Genomic DNA, 8,447 nt, shown 5'->3' with positions numbered 1-8,447 from the left:
CAGCGCCTGCAAGACTTGGCAGTTTGGGCTTCGGCTTCTATACTTGTGGTCGCTGCTGCACATGATAATCTTATTGAGGTCCGAGACCAGTGGGAGGAACCAGGATTGGCCAGCGAATATTGGCTAACTCCCCCTCACGATTGTAAGTTGTTTCCATAGTGTGAGGCCTTGGAAGAGGAATTGTGCCGTCAGTGGAGATCGGCGTCACAAAATCTTCAGGGTTCACATTGGCTTCGGGCACAACATTAGCTTCAGGCTCCACAGGATCCTCAGCCAAGACAGGGTCATTGGCTTCAGCAATATTTGTGGCAGCCTCATTGTTCTCAACCTCCATTTGGTCAACGACCGGAGGGTCTTGCACAGTCACATTCTCCTCGAGAATGACTTTATTTGGGGCAGGGGGTGTGGCAACTCTCTCTTCTCCTCTTTCTCTTTCTTCTTCATCGGCTAATGCAGCCGAAATGTCTTCAGCAGCCTTGGCGTCAGACTCAGGAACCGTCGTAGAAGGATTCTCTTCAGGGAACACTTGATGTGCCACTGAACTGGATTGTTGTGAATCTTCTTCTGGGATGGTTGACATGGAGATGGATGGCCTGAGACCTTTGCGAAGCCGTTGGAACACGGGCGACACCTTTGGCGATGGTGTGGTCTCCATGTAGTTGTCGTCATTCACCACTGGACTGGTGACTTGCGCTGGTGGAGTGCGGGGTGTTTGAAAGTGCAACTATCCCTAGGTGGTTTTGGTAATTCCTAACAACATATAGCTCATTGAGCTAACACTATTTCAAGATAAATATTTCAGGAAAAGCTCAATGAATGGCATGGCATGGATGAAAAAAGTGGACCCCTCAAAATGCTAAGGATAAAAGGATTGTCTCAAGCTCAAAGCTCAAGACTCTACATTTTATATTTTAGTGATCCAAGATCACATTGACTTTATAGGAAAAGCCAATACTATCAAGAAGGGATGAGGTGTTGCTTAATGAGGTTCTTGCTTCAAAGTGCTTAGTGATATGCTCCAAAAGCCTCAACTACTTTCTCACATCCATATATGACCTAAACCAAAAGTCAAACTCGGCGCCACCGATTCTTTCTATCCGGTGCCACCGAGTTCAGATGTCATAGCCACAACCACAAACCCTAGGCAAATCGGTCTCACCTATAGGGATCTCTGTCTCACCAAGATGAGATTGTAATCTCTCTATTTCCCTTCGTAACGTTTTGGTACTACCGAGATGAGCGATTGGTCCCACCGAGATTGCAATTTAAACTATCTGTTTCCCTTTCGTAACATTTTGGTGCCACCGAAATGAGCGAACCGATCCCACCGAGTTTACCTGGCCAACTCTCCGATTAGCTTATTACCAAAATCGGTCCTACCGAGTTTGTGTGATCGGTCTCACCAAGATTACGTTATGCCCTAACCCTAACCATCTCAGTCCTATCGAGTTGCATGTCGGTCCCACCGAAATTCCTAATAGTCACTAGATTTGCTGAATCGGTCTGACCGAGTTTCTCAATTCGGTCCCACCGATATTGGCAAGTTGTGTGTAACAGTTAGATTTGTGTGGAGGCTATATATACCCCTCCACCTCCTCTTCATTCGTGGAGAGAGCCATCAGAACAAACCTACACTTCCAACTTACGTTTTCTGAGAGAGAACCACCTACTCATGTGTTGAGACCAAGATAATCCATTCCTACCATACGAATCTTGATCTTTAGCCTTCCCCAAGTTGCTTTCCATTCAAATCTTCTTTCCACCAAATCCAAATCCTGTGAGAGAGAGTTGAGTGTTGGGGAGTGTCGGTGTCAAAACCGGCGGATCTCGGGTAGGGGGTCCCAAGCAGTGCGTCTTAGGATCAATGGTAACAGGAGGCAAGGGACACAATGTTTACCCAGGTTTGGGCCCTCTCGATGGAGGTAAAACCCTACTCCTTCTTGATTAATATTGATGATATGGGTAGTACAAGAGTTGATCTACCACAAGATCAGAGAGGCTAAACCCTAGAAGCTAGCCTATGGTATGATTGTTGTTCGTATATGTCTATCGACTAGCCTGGCCCCGGTTTATATAATGCACCAGAGGCCTAGGATAACAAGAGTCGTAGCCGAATATGCCGGTGGGGGAGGAGTCCTTGTCTTGATCGCCAAGTCTTGTGGATTCTTCCTTGTATGCGGCAGCTGTCCGGACTGGCCCATGAGTATACGGCCATGGGGGTCCTCGGCCCAATCCAACTGATCGGGAGACGACGTGTTGAGTACCCCCTAGTCCAGGACACCGTCAGTAGCCCCCTGAACCGGTCTTCAAGTTAGGTACGCTCCTCGATTCTTCCGAACTGTTCTTCATCTTCGGTTGCTGGCCTTGAAAACTGGTTCAACAAATCTTCTCATCTTCTATCTTGAGGATCACCGAAATGCATTCGGCGAGTTTACGCATCGGGTATCCGAGGAGCCCCTTTAAGTTTCCGGCCTTTATCAATGCCTTGTTATTTTTATGCCACACCTCGGGTTTGGAGTTGTTCCCGGGAGGCAGTGTCCTCTTGCGTCAGAGCTCTAACGCCGTACTGCATTCAAGGTATTTCTTGCAGCCGAGCACCAATGTCGGACTGCTTCCCGACTCTAACACCGGAATGTATCCGAGCTCCAACGCCGGACTATGTATCTGAGCTCCAACGCCGGACTGTATCCGAGCTCCAACGCCGGACTATGTATCTGAGCTCCAACACCGGACTGTATCCGAGGTGTCATAAATCACCTTGGTTCAAAGAAGTTTGAAGGAGTTTAGCAGAGCTTAATGCCGGAAATGCCCTCTATGGAGCCAGCCACTAGTGCCCGAGCTTTATGCCGGACTACTTCCGAGGTGGTGCACCACCCCGAATGTGGGCCGATTTTTGTCAATATTTTTGATTGATGCAATTTATTCTCTGCCGAGATACATAGCCAGTAGCCCTGAAGGTGGGTATCGGTCTAAAACCCGAGATGCACATGAAGGATGACATAAGACCGCTGATCCCGATAGCCGCTGAGACTCAGGTTGATTTGCAAAATCAGTCTGAGGATCAAGTCCTAGCTCGGCAGAGTACTTTGGGACACAACCAGCGGCGTGCTCAGTCCTCAAGACTCGGGTTGGGTGCGGCCGACCAACCTGAGGATCAAAATCTCCACGGAGACTGTATTACACTTAAAATTTTCTGCATTGGACAGGCAATGCAGTAGCCCCCGAGACACTCGTCGGGTGGCAACACCGGATCAGGGATCGATGTGCCCCTTTAATATTTGTAAATAATAAGCCCGAAGCCCAGTAGCCCCCAAGCCTTAATGCGGGCACGGGAGGCCGAATTAAGGATCGATATCCATAGTAAAATCACAAATTATGTGTAATGACTCTATGTATCCAAGTACTTTACGTCATTAATGCTTGAATCCGCATTGAACAAAACTTTGTTGACCAACCATCGGCTTCCACCTCCTCGGCCAATAGCCGAGGAGTGTTTGTCCTACTTTATAAAGCCTTTATGAGGGCAAAGATTTACAACAAACAAGGCAATCTGGCCATACGGTTTTATAAACAAAGGTACACGGAGAGACATGTTATATTACTGTTTAACAGAAGAAATGTCTTCCAAAAAAATACTCCTGCTATCGGTTCCTTTCTTTGGGTTGTCATGCTAAGCATGATCATAAAACCTCAGCTCCAATGTAAGAGCAAAATATCGAGGATTTAGTTTGGGATGCCAGTTAATAGCCCCCGGTAGTGTTCGGCGATAGTCGAGGTCAAGCCGTAAACACTTCGGCCATTGTTATGAATGTCCCGTCGTTTAACGCCGTCATCGGATCGCCGACCAGTTTACGCTTATTGTGACAGTCAGTTTTCGGCTTTCTCCACTAAGGTGCTTAACCATGTGAGATGGAAGCACAATCGCAGTGGTTCTCCCTTTGCACACCTAGCCGAACAAAGCGGAACATAGGAGGCAAGCGCAGGAGCCGGGCAACCCAACTATTGACCGAAGACACAATTCGAAACCGATGCATATATAGCAATATCCGAGAATGTTTTTGCCGAATCTCTAAAGGTATCCGGCGTTGCACTGCGAGACTTGTGCTGAAAACACACAAATAGTTTAAAAGTGCCATGGGCTCGAAAAGCCAAAAAACTTATTCAAAAGGTTAATGTCCGAACTAGATCAAGTGTTCGGTGCCAATCCGAAAATTGGACTTTAGAAAAAAAAGGTGCTTCTGCCGTGCTTTAACATGACACATCCTATCTCAAAACTTCAAGCGGTTCAGCCTACGGCTTCAACCTCCTATCTCGAAGGCAGAGTACTTCTTACTAGGCCAGTTTAGCAAACTAAACTCTAGCGGCTTTGAGAGAGAAATTAGGCTCCCCGGCTAGTGACCGCACACTTGTGTCAAAAAAGGAGTGATAAATAATAATAAAAACTTTGCAACGACTAAGAAGAAAAACACTTATCATAAAACGGCTCATATAAATTTAAGAGCCCCCAAGTGACTTGGGGAAAAGAATGATTGCATGTACCGAAGTACTTATATCATATCTATGTTCAACCGAACTTTAAACGCGTCTTAACCGACCGTCGGCTTCTCCCTCTTCGGTCAAGGACCGAAAAGTGTTATGCACTCCATCTGTCGAGAATATTGACGGTGTTTCCAATAACCAGGCAATCAGGCCATAAGGCTGTAACAGACAAAGCGCGCTCAGGGAACTTATGCTATATTACTGCGAAGAGTAGGAAGCATCTTCGAAGAAAATAGTACCCCCACCGATACCTTTCTTCGGTGCTCATTGTTATTATGAGACTTGTGCAATAGATTTTTTGTACTCATGAGTTCCGTTGTGTGCCGACCATGATTGAAAACAATAAGAGCGCTAGCTTTCGGCTTCACCCAGTCTGAGGTCCGGCTCGGGGGACCCGATCGTGACAATCGTAGAGGTGCTCCCTTTACTCCCTAGCCGAACAATCGGGAACGTAGGGGTAAGCACAGGAGCCAGGCAACCCAGCTTGCAAATCGCTTAAGTCAATATGGTGAATATTTTGGCGTAATACACGAACAAGGAACGAAGCCGTACAAGTATAACCATATGCAAGAGGAAGAAGCTTCGTGAAGGAAGCCCCCAAGTAAACGGGGTATTTGAATTTGCGCGTCACAAACAAAGTTTGGACTAGGAAATTTTTACAAGCAACTTTTTTCCAAAAAAGAATAATGCTTGGCCGAGCCGAACACAAGTGAAAAATTAAAAACTTTGATCATGAAGACAACTTAGCTGGTTAATGTGTTCAGTATTGATGGCGCGGTCCGAGCTTGATGCGGGACAAGGTTCCATCCCCGAGCCGGTCCCGAGGTGGCGGAGCAAAGAGCTCGGCACTCCGAAGTGGTGACATGGCACGGTCAATGCAGGACGGCAGGGTGATGCCGAAGTCCCCGGCATGGGATAATGAAGTGTTGACGAAGCCCCCCGTCCTGCCGAGGTAACGCCAAAGGATATAGTCCGGCTGGATCATTTTCATGTGCACAAAAAATAGTGCAAACCGGAGATAATAGTAATAATAAAAAAATAAAAAAAATCGTTGGATAACAAAAAATTTATACAAAGTGAGCAATAAAAGAAATATGGCCTGGCGCCGAAGTCAATGTCGATGCAGGGCGGCGGCGTGATGCGGTAAAGGCATGGCAAGGCCTGAATTCACAGGTCGGTTCGAGTTCCGAATGCGGCGTTCGCCGGACTATGTACAAAAACTGATCGAACCATCATGCGACCGTCGTTAATGCGGCCACCATTTGATAAACCTGCGTACATATGACGGACAAACCAGAGTAATAATTCATTGGGAAAAATGAATCCCTAACAAGCAAAAAATACTAGGATTAATAGCACCTGGCTTATTTGTTGTAGCAATCCGAAGAAAGGTGATTCCCAAAATTGGGACTCAATTCGATCGCCTGATGGGCGATAAAGCAACGGCATGGCGATGCTGGCAAAGGTTGGCTCGCCGAGGCAAAGCCCTCGGTCCAGCTAACATGACGGAGCTGGTCGGCCAGCAACGCCGAAGTCTCCGGAGTAGGTTGATGAAGAGATGATGAAGCCCCCGGTCCAGTGATGCGGGTCGTAACGTGGTCGATGCCGGCTTGATGAAGTGACCGTGTGGCGATGCAGGTGTGCCGGTTCCATGTAATCCGTGGGGCGGCGATGTTGGTGATGATTTATCCTTCGCGATGCCAAACTATTGTTCGGCCGGCCGAGATGATGATCCGAAGAAATTGAGCTCGGCTCAACAAAGCGACGACATGTATAACGCAGGTTGGCCGCCGTGGAGTGATGTTGTCGGGCTGGTTTGACACCGGCACGACGGTGAAGTTCGTATTGCAATAATACTTTTAATACTACTGGGATGTGTTTGAGAATAAAACACAACCCCCATACGAAAACTTCCTTCAAAAAGATGTCCGAGATCCCGTTCATAAAGAAGATGAATTCGGGCCGGATTCGTTCTCGCGCAGAAAACAGATCCAAAAAGTCATGCACTAATCGGAAGTTTCCCGGAGTTTGGACGGTCGGATCGAGCTGAATTTTTGGCAGGTGGGAGATATGGGAATTCCTCAGGAAATCAACGGTTGGTTCCTCGAAAGGACATCCGAGCTAGATGCTTGATACCACGCCCTAAACTCGTCCGGATTCTCGTCCAGATTCAACAGGGCTCCGGTATTATCAGAGATTGCCCGAGATTCCTCCATCGGAACTCGATGAAATTTTTGTAGGGTTGTTGTAGACTTAATTCCGCATAGTTCCACCGAAGTAATCGTTTAATCGACACTCGAGGAGGCGGTGGCGGCGGATACAAGTTTGTTGTCCAGAAAAACAGCACGGTCGCCCGAGGGCAATGTTGACATTGAGCCCCCGAGCGCCATGGATGACTCCTCCATGATCTTGATAGAGATCGGAGTTGGTGTTGATGAAGGCCTTCATCCGAACATGACGATCGGAGGTAGGGCGCAGTCCTCGGTCAAGCCAAGGTGACCAGTCGATCTAGTGTCGAAGAAGCCGACGTCGCAGTTGACCTGCAGTCGAGCCATTGATCCTTTCGTCGATCACACAGCGGAACTCTCAATGAAAGCACCAATGTCAGTGTCAAAACCGGCGGATCTCGGGTAGGAGGTCCCAAGCAGTGTGTTTTAGGATCAATGGTAAAAGGAGGCAAGGGACACAATGTTTACCCAGGTTCGGGCCCTCTCGATGGAGGTAAAACCCTACTCCTGCTTGATTAATATTGATGATATGGGTAGTGCAAGAGTTGATCTACCACGAGATCGAGAGGCTAAACCCTAGAAGCTAGCCTATGGTATGATTGTTGTTCGTATATGTCTATCGACTAGCCTGGCCCCAGTTTCTATAATGCACCAGAGGCCTAGGATAACAAGAGTCCTAGCCGAATACGCTGGTTGCGGAGGAGTCCTTGTCTTGATCGCCAAGTCTTGTGGATTCTTCCTTGTATACGGCAGCTGTTCGGACTGGCCCATGAGTATACGGCCAAGGCGGTCCTCGGCCCAATCCAACTGATCGGGAGACGACACGTTGAGTACCCCCTAGTCCAGGACACCGCCAGGGAGATTATCATTTGAAGCTCAAGAGCAAGGAGTTCATCATCAACACACCATTTGTTACTTCTTGGAGAGTGGTGTCTCCAAGATTGGCTAGGTGTCACTTGGGAGCCTCCGACAAGATTGTGGAGTTAAACCTAGGAGTTTGTAAGGGCAAGGAGATCGCGTACTTCATGAAGATCTACCGCTAGTGACGCAAGTCCTTCGTGGGAGATGGCCATGGTGGGATAGACAAGGTTGCTTCTTTGTGGACCCTTCTTGGGTGGAGCCCTCCGTGGACTCACACAACCCTTACCCTTCATGGGTTGAAGTCTCCATCAACGTGGATGTACGATAGCACCACCTATCGGAACCACGACAAAAACATCCGTGTTTCCAATTGCGTTTGAATTCTCCAAACCCTTCCCTTTACATTCTTGCAAGTTGCATGCTTTACTTTCCGCTGCTCATATACTCTTTGCATGCATGCTTGAATTGTGTTAAGATTGCTTAACTTGTGCTAAGTTTGCTAAAATCTGCCAAATACTAAAATTGGGAAAAGGATAGATTTTTATTTGGTCAAGTAGTCAAATCACTCCCCCTCTAGACATACTTCCGATCCTACAAGTGGTATCAAAGCCTTGGTCTCCATTTGCTTTGATTTCCATAGCTTTTGGTGGTCATAGCCTTGGTTTCACAACCTAGGAGAGTATGGCGTCTAGCGAGGGAAACTACCACCATAGAGGTCCTTACTTTGATGGTACTAATTTTGCTAGTTGGAAGCATACGATGAAAATGCATATTCTTGGACGTAACCACGCCGTTTGGGCTATTGTGTGTATTGTCTTG

This window comes from Triticum dicoccoides, chromosome 6B (genome assembly GCF_002162155.2).
Source record: "Triticum dicoccoides isolate Atlit2015 ecotype Zavitan chromosome 6B, WEW_v2.0, whole genome shotgun sequence".
Classification (NCBI taxonomy): Eukaryota; Viridiplantae; Streptophyta; class Magnoliopsida; order Poales; family Poaceae; genus Triticum; species Triticum dicoccoides.
Note: the sequence above shows the minus strand (reverse complement) of the source record.